General features: G+C 37.2%; 1 protein-coding gene across 1 annotated transcript in view; it reads left to right on the top strand.

The window, feature by feature from the left end:
• The window catches only part of LOC115281011 (zinc finger protein 569), a 93,690-nt gene that overhangs the window by 11,887 nt on the left and 67,499 nt on the right, over positions 1-14,304 (top strand). The gene's annotated exons all lie outside the window — the stretch shown is intronic.

Genomic DNA, 14,304 nt, shown 5'->3' on the forward strand with positions numbered 1-14,304 from the left:
TTCTTTCTTTCTTTTTTTTTTTTTACATTTATTTATTTTTTGAGAGATAGAGTGAGACAGAGCATGAGCAGAGAGAGGAGACAGAATCTGAAGCAGGCTCCAGCCTCTGAGCAGGCATTCAGTACAGAGCCCAACACGGGGCTCAAACCCACCAACCATGAGATCATGACCTGAGCCAGTTGGACACTTAACTGACTGAGCCACTCAGGCGCACCTACACGGATTTTTTTCTCAAGTGTCCATGGAACATCCTCCAGGATAGAACATATAATAAGCCACAAAACAAGTCTTAATACATATTAAGAGAATGAAAATAGGCCATAATATCTTGACCAGTCACAAGAAAAAAACTAGAAATAACAGTAGGACAGTGGGAAAGTTCACACATATGTGGGAATTAAGCAACACACTTTTTTTGAAGTATAATTAATGTATAATTCTGTTAGTTTCAGTTGTACACACCAACCTCCACTCTAGCAACCACAAGTTCATTCTCTATATTTAAGAGTCTGTTGGTGTTCTTTTTTTTTTTGAAACAGCTCACTCTTTAAAAAAAACACTGGATTTAATAAGAATTCCAAAAATTGAAATTAGAAAATAACTTGAGATGAATGAAAATGAAAACACAAAAACCAAAACTTAAAGGATGTAGTGAACCCAGTGAAATGAAACTAGAATTCAATAGCAGGATGCATCAGAGAATAAATCACAAAGAAAATCACAAAATATCTTGAGACAAACTAAAAACACAATACCGAAACTTATAGAATGCATCTAAATCAGTTCTAAGAGCAGTTTATAGCTGTAAACATTTACATTTTTAAGAAAAGATCTTGGGGTGCCTGGGTGGCTCAGTCAGTTGAGCATCTGACTTTGACTCAGGTCATGATCTCATGGTTTGTGGGTTTGAGTCCCATGTCCAGCTCTATGCTGGCAGCTAGCTCAGAGCCTGGAGCTTGTCTTTAGATTCTGTGTCTCCCTCTCTCTCTGACCCTCCCCTGCTCCCACTGTCTCTCTCAAAAATTAATAAAACATTTAAAAAATTTTTTAAATTAAATTAAAAGAAAGATCTCAAGTCAATAACCTAACTTTATACCATATGGAATTAGAAAAAAAGAATAATATAATCTGAAAGCTGTCAGAAGAATGGAAATAGTAAAGATTAGAGCACAGATAAACAAAACAGTATAAAATAAATTTCAGCAAACCTAGAAGTTAGTTCCTTGAAAATAACAACAAAATTGACAGACTTTTGGCTAGGTTGACTCTTAAAACAGAGAAGCAGAGAAGATTCAAAGTACTAAAATCAGAAGTGAAAGTAGGGACGTTACTAATTTTATGGCAATAAAAAGAATTAGAATGCTATAAACAGTTGTAAGCTAAACAATCTGATAACCTTGATGAAATGGACAAACTCCTACAAATATGCTCCTAGAAATACATAAACTACAAAAACAACCCAAGAAGAAATAGAAAATCTGAACAGACCTATAAACAAAAAGGAAAGCAAAAGGTAAGCAAAAGCCTCCTAACAAAGAAAAGCCCAGGTCCAGAAGGCTTTATGGTGAATTTTTCCATTTAAAGAGTTAACATCAATATTCCTCAAACTCTTCCCAAAACTTGAATTAGAAGAATCACTTTCAAACTCATTCTATAGGTAAACATTACCTTTCTACTAAAAGCCAAAAAAGAAAACAAACAAACAAAAATTACTACTGTAAGAAAAAACTATTGGCCAGTATCCTTTGTGAATATAGATGACTATAGATTCTAAGATTCTCAACATAAGCCTAGCAACAAAAATATGCTAGTGAGTTCAGCAGTCTGGTAAAAGAATTATACACTATGATCAAATGGAATTTATCCAGTCCTGTGAGATTGATTCAACCTATGAAAATCAATGTAATGTGCTACATTAATGAAACAAAGAGAAAAACTATATGATCATATCAATTTATACAGAAATATGCAGAACAAAAACTATAAATCTCTTAGAATAAAATGTAAATCCTTGTGACCTTTGATTAATGGTTTCTTAGATCTGGTACCAAAAGCATAAACAGCAAAAGATAAAATATATACATTAGAAATTTTTGAAATTAAATTTTTTGTTTATAAGAGACAACCTACAAAATGGGAGAAAATGTCTGCACATAACAAATCTCATAAAGGACTTATTTTAATCCTTCTGGGCTAATATAAGAATTACTATAGCAGGAGCACGTTGGTGGCTCATTGGTTGAGCATCTAACTCTTAATCTCAGCTCATGTCTTGATCTCAAAGTTGTGAGTTCAAGCCCCATGTTGGGCTCCACACTGGGTGTGGAGTCTACTTAAAATAAAAATAAATAAATAAAAAGAAATAATTACCGTAGCTGGATGGCTTATAAACAACAGAAATTTATCATATTCTGGAGTCTGGGAGGTCTAATATCAAGGTGTCAACAGATTGCATGTCTAGTAGAGCCTGCTTTCTGGTTCATACTTAGAGGCAAGGGGTCACTCTGGGGCCTCTTTTATAAGGACACCAATTTCATTCACGAAAGTGTGCCCTCATGACCTAATTTCTCAAAGCATTCCCCTCCCCCCATTACAATCACACTGGGCTTTAAGATTTGAAGTATCAACTTGGGCGGGCTGGGGTGAGGTGAGGCAACAAAACTTCAAACCATAGCAGAAGATGTGTTCAGAATATATAAAGAATGAATATATGAAGCTCAACAATATGAGAACCCGATCGTTACCATGAATATTTATGTTCTCCCCAAATCCATCGGTTGAAATCCTAACCCACAATGTGATGGTATTGGGAGGTACGGCATTTGTGAGGTATTTAGATCACCAAGGTGGATCCCTCGTGAATGTGATAGTGCTTTTATAAAAAGAAGCATGGAGATGATTTCTTTCTTGACCATATGGCTACAAGAAGATGGCCATATGCAAATCAGGGTCTTGGTCTTGGACTTCTAGCCTCTGTAACTGTAAAATTTAAGTCACTCAATGGTATTCTGTTATAGCAATCTGAACTGACCGAGACATCAATTTAAAAATTGGAAAAAAGGCCTCCAGGACCTGTCCAAGTTGGCTGCCCTGCGGCACCGGCACCGGCTGGCCTGGATGGGCTGAGTGGCAGAGAGCACTCGGGGAGGGTGCACTGAAGGAGCGGGGTAAGGTGCGGCTTGCGGGGCCTGCGCCTGCTGGGAGCCATGAGGGGACGTCTGAAGGTGCCCTCCACATGCGGCCCAGCTGACTGAACTCCAGCAGGATGTGGAAGACGCAAAGCCTGCCAAAGTGCTCGTGAAGAGAGAGAGCAAAGGTGGCTCAGCCCACTCAGAGGCTGAGAATGGTTTGGAGGAGAAGATCTGCAGGTTGCCAACAGCCCAGCCCCCTACCCACCTCCTGCGAGGCCAAGTCCCCAGACCGGAAGAGAATCATTTCCTTGCAGTCAAAATCCAGTTTTGATGGTGCCTCTGTAGCAAGTGATAAGAATGACTGTAAAACAGAAAGCAAAAATGAATCTAAGATGGACAGGAAAAAGTCTTGGTCTTCCAGCCAGTATAAGGCCAACGTTCACTTCCACAAACTGCTTCTTGATGTCCCAGCTGAGGAGCTGCTGAGGCAGATTTTTACCTGAGTTCTACAGAAAGAGATATTACACCAGGGGAAGCTCTTTGTATCAGAAAACTGGATTTGTTTTTATTCCGAAGTCTTTCTTTCTAATAAAGAAAACCAAAACTGCCCTTCTGGTGCCAAATGCACAAAAGTGTCTCTTCCCAAAGAGTTAAAGAAAACTAAAAATAGAAGGAAATAAAAATAAGCTTAAGAATTAGTGAAGTTGAAAGCATAGCTATAAGAATGGACCAATACAGACAAAAGCTTTTTCATTAAGACACTAATGAAGCACAGTTGACCCTTGTACAAAACGGGTTTGAACTGCATGGGTCCACGTATACACAGATCTTTTCAGTAACCAGGGTAGAGTACTGGTACAATATTTTCCCTTCCTTATGATTTTCTTCTTTTCTTGGGGTACCTGGGTGGCTCAGTTGGTAGAGTGTTGATTTCGGTTCAGGTCATCATCTCATGGTTCGTGAGTTTGAGTCGTGCGCGTCAGCATGAATACTGTTTGGAATTCTCTCTCTCCCTTTCTCTCTCTGCCCCTCCCCCACTCACGTGCATGCACGCACTCTTTCAAAAATAAATAAATATTCTTTAGCTTATTTAATTGTAAGAATACGCTATGTAATATATATAACACAAAAAATATGTTAGTTGAAGGGTGCTGGCATGGCTCAGTCAGCTGAGCATCCAGCTTCAGCTCAGGTCATGATCTTGTGAGTTCAAACCCCACATGGGGCTCTGTGGTGACAGCTCATAGCCTGGAGCCTGCTTAGGGTTCTGTGTCTCCCTCTCTTTCTGCCCCTTCCCTGCTTGTGCTCTATCTCAAAAAATAAGCAAACATTAAAAAAAAATTTTGGGGGGCGCCTTGGTGGCTCAGTTGGTTAAGTATCTGACTTTTGCTCAGGTCATGATCTCATGGTTCGTGAGTTTGAGCCCCACGTCGGGCTCTGTGCTGACAGCTCGGAGCCTGGAGCCTGCTTTAGATTCTGTGTCTTCCTCTCTCTGCACCTCCCACAGTCATACTCTGTCTCTCGCCCCCCAAAGTAAAATAAGACACTAAAAATTTTTTTTAATATTATAAAAAATGTTAGTTGATTCTGTTATAAGTTTTCTGATCAATAGTAGGCTATTAGTAATTAAGTTTTTGGAGAGTCAAAAGTTAACACAGATTTCTTTCTACACAGAGGGGTTGGCACTCCTAAATCTGTGTTCTAGGGTCAACCATATAAGATCTGTTGACAGGACTGATTTTAAAAACTAGAACAAAGCTACAAATTTTTTAGAAGCAAAAGTAGGGACACAACAAAAGATACTGTAGAGATATACCACATAAGAGAATATATGAAAAACTCAATGCTAATAAGTTGGAAAATATAGTTGTTATGAAAAATTTTTTAGAAAAATAACTTATCAAAGATCACAAAGAATTTGAACACTTACCTCCAAAAAGAAACATCAAGCCAAACAGTTTTACTATTGAGTTTTCCCAAGCTTTCAAAAAACAAATAATTACATTTATGTGCCAAATTTTCCAGAGAATAGGAACTAAGTGTATAACAACTATACCATAAAGGCAAAAATGGATAGAAAATTAAAGGAAATTAAATCAGTTATATGATTATAAACTCAAAAATAATAGCCAAATATTAGAAAATAAATATGGCTTTTATCCACACACACATACTTATACACACTTTTTTTTTTAGTGCTTTTTTAAATTTATTTTTGAGAGACAGAGAGAGACAGTGCGAGCAGGGGAGGGTCAGAGAGAGAGGGAGACACAGAATCCGAAACAGGCTCCAGGCTCTGAGCTAGCGGTCAGCACAGAGCCCGACGCAGGGCTCAAACCCACACGAACTGTGAGATCTGACCCAAGCCGAAGCCGGATGCTTAACCGACTGAGCCACCCAGGCGCCCCTATACACACTTTTATACACATGTTACAACCAAATTGTTCCAGGAATGCAAGGCTAGCTTAACATTAGAAAAAATGTTAACAGAATTAACCATACTAATTGCTTAAAGAATAAAAACCATATTATCTTAAGAATCTCAGAAAAAACATTTGTTGAAGTTCAAAATTGTTCCTTTTTTTTTTTAATTAAACCAGAAAGAGTGTAAATTCCTTAATCTGATAAAGGATATCTACCTTAAGAAATGTACAGTAAACATCATACTTAAAGTGTAACATACTAGAATTATTTTTCCTTAAAAATTCAAAATAATGGGGTGACTGGGTGGCTCATTCAATTAAGCATCCGACTTCAGCTCAGGTCATGATCTCACAGTTCCTGGATTCGAGCCCTGCGTCGGGCTCTGTGCTGACAGTTTAGAGCCTGGAGCCTACTTCAGATTCTGTGCCTCCCTCTCTCTCTGCCCCTCCCCTGCTCACTCTCTGTCTCTGTCTCTCAAAATAAAACAAAGACATAAAAAAATTTTCTTAATTCATAATAAGACAAGGATATTTAGCAATACTACTTCTATTCACCGTTATACTGAAGTTCTAGCAAAGCAAATTAAATGGATATATAAAAGGAAGAAAGGAAGGAAAGTGGAAAGGTAGGGAGGGAAGAGAAGGCCAAAAGATACAATAAAAGAAGTTGTCATTATTCACAGAAAATATAGGAAGCCCAAGAGAATCTAAACCAATAGAAAATATATTAGAACTAAGAGAGATACAGAATATAATACTAAACAAAAATCCACTGTATTTTTATGTATCAGCATAAAAACACAATTTACAGGAGTGCCTGCCTGGGTGGCTCAGTTGGTTGAGCCTTTGACTCTTGATTTTGGCTCAGGTCATGATCTCATAGTTCATGAGTTCAACCCACCTGAGAGCGTGGATTCTCTCTCTCCTCTCTCTGCCCCTGCTCCACTTGTGCTCTCTTTCTGTCTCAAAATAAATAAACTTTAAGAACCCCACAATTTACAATAGAAACAAATGTGGCAAAATTGTGCTTGATCTTTGTGAAGAACATTAAACTCTATACATTTCAAATAATGCATAAAGTAATGCGGAATAATAATATGCCCAGATAATATTACATAAGTTTCCATAATAAAGGACACTGTAGATGAGACCTTGAAAACATTTGAAATTTTAGTTTTAAGCTTGATTGGAAGGGAAACTGTGGCATTTACATATAAAGGGAAATCAGAAGTGTTGGTTTGGTAAATACCTACACACACACACATACACACACACATACACTCACGATATAAATGGCTTGGGAAATTTAAGGTTTAAGAGTTTGAGATTTAGGAGCAAAATTGAAGTGGATAATTGAGACTGAATATCAAAACATCCTCAGGATTACAGATATGATTGTGGCATCAACCACATGCTTGACATTTTGGGAGGTAACGAGATCAGTTATGAAGAATGAATACTGAGAGAAAAAGACTTATGTGTGTCTAAATAAAATAGAAGAACTAAGACAATACGATTTTAGCTATTAATAAAAACAGAATAATAGCATATGAAAGGGAGTTAGAAAAGTACCAAACTCAGAAAGGGAAAGCCTAAACCTATGGAGTTACAAAGTAAATGGTCCTTGGTGACAAATTTTCAAGTAAGGTGACAAGAACAGAAGTTAAGAGTGCAGGCAGGAATGATTTAAGGTTTCTTCTTTGAGAAATGAAGTATTAATGAAAAAGCTTTATTTTTTATTTTTTTTAAATGTGTTTTATTTTTTGAGAGACAGAAAGAGACAGCGCAAGCAGGGGAGGGTCAGAGAGAGGGAGACACAGAATCTGAAGCAGGCTCCAGGCTCTGAGCTGTCAGCACAGAGCCCGAAGTGGGGCTCAAACCCACGAACCATGAGATCATGACCTGAGCTGAAGTCAGATGCTCAACCGACTGAGCCACCCAGGCGCCCCGAAAAAGCTTCATTTAAAAAAATATTTTAATCATATTTTGTTTCCTATCCACCTTTCTTTCCATGTCTTTTATATCAACTTACATTTCATTTCCAGGGTGAATTTTTAAATGTTTATTTGTAATATACAAGATATGGGTATGAATTGGGGTATTTGCATTTTATATTTTTGAAGATCTTGCCAAATTACTCTTCAAAGAGGTTTTATTTACACTTTCACCTTTGAGAAACAGCATCTTTTACCTGTTCCTGGTTTTAGTTTTTTTATTGGTTTCCCCACACAATAAATATTAAGGCATCCAGAGAAACAGTGAAAGAAAGGTGCCGGAGTCCAGCTCCAGCAGGTCCAGGGTCCCCTGAAAGGGTGACAGCGTCGGCGAAAAATGGAGTGAGAGAGCCTGGAGTTTCTTTCTTTCTTGGTCACCAGCCTGGCATCTCTCTTTTGCCAGGTTTTGTGTCTGTCTTTATAGATTTAAGTGTTAACATGACATCAAAAAGTGGAATTTCTACTACAAATAATTCTCAGTGACAAGATGCTTTGAAAAGGCTTAAGAAACAGGTTTTTACAGAGGCATTTTTGGAGAACTACTCTAATTACAGTGAGGTAACTTACACATCATAGGATAACAGGATATTCTCAGTGAAAAGCAGATAACATACACATTTGTTTGAACCGGTAGTAAATCTTACAACTAAGAAGATAGCAGGGTGTTTTCAGTGAGAAGCAGATAGCAAACACTTTGTTTATAACGGTAACGCTAAGATTCGGGCATAAACAAGGCTAGGAGGCATTCGGTCTGGCTGATGGTTAGTAAATAAACCTTTTGTTAACCTTGTTCTTTGATGTTGAAGGTGTTAGTGCCATAGGCGCCATAGAAGAGCTGGCCTTTGCAAGTGAGTTTAAGTTGTAACTACTCTTACCCATCCTCACAAAGGGCACCAAATTAGCATAGGTATGCGCAGTAACTTATCCCTGGCTCTCGTTTGTTTCTTATTCCTAAATTAGGCTCTTTTTCTCCGGGCCACAGTTAATGGTAAATCTTGTGTTCTTTAACCCCCTTCATTTTCTATGCCTTAAGTTTGCAAGTCTTTCGACAAACATCTGCAGTGCTTTGTTAAAATTCCTCTTTATAGAGGTGGGAATGTGCTTCTTCCCATGAGGTATCTGTGTGGGGAATATCGGTCTGACTTGGAACATTGTGAGGCCTGATCAATAGCAACAGGCTTAATTTCACATGAGCAGTAGTAGCAGAAGGAGATGCCACTTCCTGCCTCTCATGGCAGGAGCCGTGCGCGTCTGCCATTTCCTTACTTGTGACCCTGTCATCCAGCAAGGCTGGTGCAGCTCCCAGCAGAGAGGGAAACACAAGGGTCCTGTGCCATTATTGGTGAGTTTGTGTCCCTCCTTACCTTCTGGAGAGTATCTGACATTTTACTTCTTCAAATGAGGTTGTTGGTCCTCCTGTCATAAGATTTTTAGTGTTCCAGAAAGTTATTGTAAATGGCTACAATGTCCATTCTGATAATCATTTTCTTTCTTTTTCCTTCTTTGAATCATAGCTTTGATTTACAAAAAAAATCCCAGAACTTTCTTTTTACTACACTGAGTATACAATTAGAGCTTTAGAAAAATTCTCTCCTTTTTTTTTCTTTGAATTCTGTTTCATTGAGTATCAATTGTTCTATTTGGTCTCCTTCTGTTAGATTCCTGTAATGTTTTTATATACTTAGCAGTTTTTCTCTACCTGTCTGTTCCTTCTGATAAAGGTCTAGTTGTAGCTATCCAATATGGTTCCTACTGGTCTTGTGCAGTTATTGAGCACATGAAAGGTGGTCAGCCTGAATTAAAGAATGTAAAATGTCACAGTATTTTTATACTCATTACATGTTGAAATAATATTTTAGATATAGTTTGTAAAATATCTTAAATATATTTTTTAATGTTTTATTTATTTTTGAGACAGAGAGAGACAGAGCATGAGCAGGGAGGGGCAGAGAGAGAGGGAGACACAGAATTGGAAGCAGGCTGAGCTGTCAGCACAGAGCCTGAAACGGGGCTCAAACCCACGAACGTGCGATCATGACCTGAGCCGAAGTTGGAGGCTTAACCAACTGAGCCACCCAGGCGCCCCTGTAAAATATCTTAATATTAAGTTCACCTATTTCTTTTTACTTTTACTTTTTTAATGCGACAACTTGAAAAACTGACATTACGTATATTGTTCTGTAATGCCCAGAATTCGGGAGACCGCCAGAAATGAACCACCAGAGTCCAGAGTCAAAGCCAAAAAGCAAGGGTCGTTTATTGCAGGTTCGAACCCAGGCCTCTGCTCACTCCAAGCTGGTGGAACGGAGAGAGCCAGAGAGCCCCGAACAAAGGTGGGGTAGGACTTTTATGAGTTTGGGAAGGGGGAGTTACAGGAAATTGTGACATAGGTACAGTGATCCAATTATTATTATACAATATTATTGACAGCAGGTTTAACCATTCACATTGCCCAGAGTACTTGTTACTTTTGGCGAGACCCAATCACAACATTTAGAGTATTGACCAATCACAGAGTGGGCCCAGGACCCTCAGGTAGGGCGTGACTAGGACCCTCAGGTAGGGCGTGACTAGGACCCTCCTGTAGGGCGTGACTAGTCTTAACCTCCACCTTTAGGCCCGCCCCCAGAAATGTTAATGGTGTTAGCAGGCCTTCAAGGTCAGAGGGGAAACCCAAATCACATCTGCATCCTTACAGCTCTATTGCTCGTAATACATTCTTATTGGGCAGTGATGATCTAGTTACTTCAGTATAGTAGAGAAGGAACCATCAGAAATTGAAAGACTCCAGATAAAAAATGGCAAGAGCTTTAAGTATTCTCTGACATTTAAAGCAGCATTTTTTTTTTTAATTCAGTAGAGCTAGATATAGGTGAAGAATTGCTTTAGGAACTGGGAAGTTTAAATTCAGATTTAGTCTTTTGTATCCACTTGTCAGTCTAAAAACTATGGCTTCCTGTTCAATACCTGGCTGCTTGGTAAACATAGGCCACCTCAGAGCTATTTATGAGCACAGAATGTAAGAAGCTCAGTGACATTCCAGACCCTAGGGACCTATGCCAAAAGTATTTAAGTACAGTATTTATTTCCTAAACTTCTATAAGGGACTGAGCTATAGTGCTATACATCTATACATCTCTCTCTAAGGGCTGTTAATGAGGTAATAGACAGGAGAGGAGGGCAATAACTTTTTTTTTTTAACTTCTTTTACTAACTTTCATTCTCCAGACCGTGGTAGATAAGTGCTCTGCTTCATTCTGCCATCCTGCCCCCTGGTTATATTCTCAGTCATGCAGGCATATAGGTCTGGGGCTTCTTTGAAGTTCTGACAGTGGTAAATTCTTTGATATTTTAATTGCTTATGTTTACATTTGAATTATAAATAAAAATATAGTGAAAAAATCTAAGTCAACAAAAATTAAAATTATGCTGGACGGTGATTATAAACATAGTGACCAACCAATTTGGGCACACATCTTTTAATCCAGAGTTACTGCACATCTTTGTTCCCATGTGCTAAATACCTGTCTTAAGTTAATTTCAGTCTCCTGTTTCTACCATAATGACTTCACACCATTTCCCTTCTCCAATTCCCTTTCCACTGCCCACATACATTTTATAGAATAATAATAACAGTTAACATTAAGCAGTGCTAGGCATTAATATGTGTGATGATAATTCATACAACAATTCTTTGAAAAAGGTATTATTATCTCCCTTTCGCATCTGAGAAAAAGTTCCAAAAGGATAGTAATTGGCCTATGAAAAATCTAGACATTTCAAAATGTTGGAAAGAACAGGGAATTAATAAATCATGGTGCATACAGAGGGGCTCTGAAAATGTTAAGAGTGATGACGATTTGTTTCTGCATGTACAGTCTGCTAGTTTTTGCAAAGTCACCAAGAATGCATTGGGCAATGGATAGTCTCTTTAATAAATGGTATTGGGGAAACTGGTTACCACATACAAAAGATTAAAATTAGATCTTTATCTTATACCATACCCCAAAATTAATGCAGAATGTATTAGAGTTTCATTTGGACCTGGAATCATTAAACTCATATAAGAGAACATAGGGAATAAACTCACTGAGATTGGTCTTGGAATGATTTTTTGTATTTAACACCAAAGCACAGGCAACATAAAGCAAAAATAAACAAATGGAACTACAACAACTAAAAAGCTTATTCACAGCAAAGGAATTAACAAAATTAAAGGCATCTATGAAATGGGAGAAAACATTAATGCCTTACCAGATACATAAAATCTGATTCTATATGTTTGGCATATATCCAAAATATATAAGGAAGTAATGTAACTTAATGGCAAAAAAAAAAAAAATAGGCGAAGGACCCAAGTAAACATTTTTCAAAAGAAGATATACAAATGGCCAGCAAGTACATGAAAAATGCTCAACATCATTAATTATAAGAGAAATGGAAATCAAAACCACGAAAATGTCAACGAGTTATCACCTTACACCTGTTAGGATGGTTGTTATCAGAAAATCAAAAGATACCTGTTGGTGAGGATGTGGAGGAAAGGAAACCTTTGTATACTTTTGGTCAATGTGAATTGCTAGAGGCGTTATGGAAAACTGTGTGTAGCGAACTCAAATTAAAAATAGGACTGCTATATGACTTCACTTCTGCATATATATTCAAAAGAAATGAAATCAAGATCTCAAACTTATCTGCATGCCCATCTTCACTGCAGCATTATTTACAATAGCCAGGATAAGGAAAAAAACCTTAGTGTCTGTAGACAGATCTCACACACACACACACACACACTGGAATGTTATTCATGCTTAAAAACAAAGGAAATCCTGCCATTCACAAAAGCATAGATGAACCTGGAGGGCATTATGCTAAGTGAAATAAGCCAGACGTGGAAAAACAAATATTGTATGATCTCACATGTAGACTATGAAAAAACAAGTTTAACTCACAGTGACAAAGAATGCTGGTGGTGATGAGAGGCTGGGGGTGGGGAAAGAAGGGGATATTGATCAAGGGGTACAAACTTTCAGTTATAAGGGTTAGTTCTGAAGACCTAATGTAAAGCATGGTAACTTATAATGTATTGTATACTTGAAATTTGCAGAGACCTCAGGTATTTTCACCACACACACACACACACACACACACACACACACGATAATATGTGAGGTGATGGATATGTTAATTAGCTTGATTGTAGTAATCATTTCACGATGTGTATATATAGAAACATCACATTGTAAACCTATATACATACAGTGTTGTCAGTCACGCCTCAGTAAGGCTGGGGAAGGAGAAAAAGACTGATGGGGAAAAGCATGTAATAAATAAGCCATAAAACCATCAGCGTAAGCATACAGTCATTGTCAAAACACTCATACACCAAATTGTTAACAGTGATTGCATCTGAAATCAATTATGTGTCAGCTTTCTGAAAAGAATGGTGTATATGGATGGGAACACCAGTGGCAACGCCTGAGATACAGTAAGGAAGCAACATAATAAAAGCAAATACTTAACTGTTATTTATTTTTTTATTATGAAAGTTTAAATATACATAAAGATATAGAGAATAAGAACCCACCTATAAACCAACAACCAACTTTATCAATTTATAAGACTTGGCCATATTTTCTTATTTTTTAAAGAAGTAAGTGATTAACAGATATCTCCCTGTGCATCATTTTCTCAAGCTCATTTTCTCTCCCTTTAGAGGTCACCACTGTTTTGGAATTGTTATTTACATGAATGTTGTTACATAAATCTATATGGAATTTAGCCATGGAAAATACACATAGCATCAATTTGCATATTTTCAAACTTTATATAAATGGTACCATATCATACAAAATACTGTCTAGTTCAATTTCATTAATATTGTTTTAAGATTTATCCATTTGACAGAAATATCTCTACTTCATTCTTTTTAACTTGGGCTGTAACATTTTCACCCTAATGGTTATTTTGGTGGCTTTAAGCTTTTCATTTTTAAATAACACTGAAATAGACTTTCATGTACATCTGTCTAGACACATGCGGAGAGGAGAAACTATAAGAAGTTTAACTGTGGAACTGCTAGGTCAGAGAGTATCCGCATTTTCAACTTTACTAGATATTGCTAAATTATCCTAAATAACAACTACTTCAAATAGCCCTGTATGAACATTCCTGCTGCTATACATCTTTCCAGTACTTGGCACTATGATGCTTTTCCCAGTGTCATGGTTTTGAAGTTGAAGTTCACTGTGGTTTTGCTTTTCCCTTACTGTAATGGATATAAACAATTATTCTAATAACCCAAATCCATCTTTTCTCTGTGGGTCTAAACCATCTTTATCATATGCAGAATTTCTAGAACTAGATTCAACAGATGTCTTGCTTTTCTTAAGAATTCACACTTCATAGATGAATTTAGAACAAAGCTGTGAAATTAAAAGGAAAAAATACCTGAGCAATTTTGGTTCTAATTGGAGTGAATTTGTGAATTAGGAATATTATGCTGAGTCTCTTTAGCCTAGACCACATAATACTATTTATTACTCTTCATTTTGCTGAGTCTAGAAAACCTATTGTTTTATATTTAATATTAATGATTTTAGCCCTTGAAATTTAACTCCATGAGAAGTTTTAGTATTAATCATTATTGTCTCCTTGTGTCTAACACCATGTCCAGAAAACAGTAGGTACTCAATATTCACCGAAGGAGAAATATCTATATGAAAACCCATATATATATATATATATATATATATA

This window comes from Suricata suricatta, chromosome 16 (genome assembly GCF_006229205.1).
Source record: "Suricata suricatta isolate VVHF042 chromosome 16, meerkat_22Aug2017_6uvM2_HiC, whole genome shotgun sequence".
Lineage (NCBI taxonomy): Eukaryota > Metazoa > Chordata > Mammalia > Carnivora > Herpestidae > Suricata > Suricata suricatta.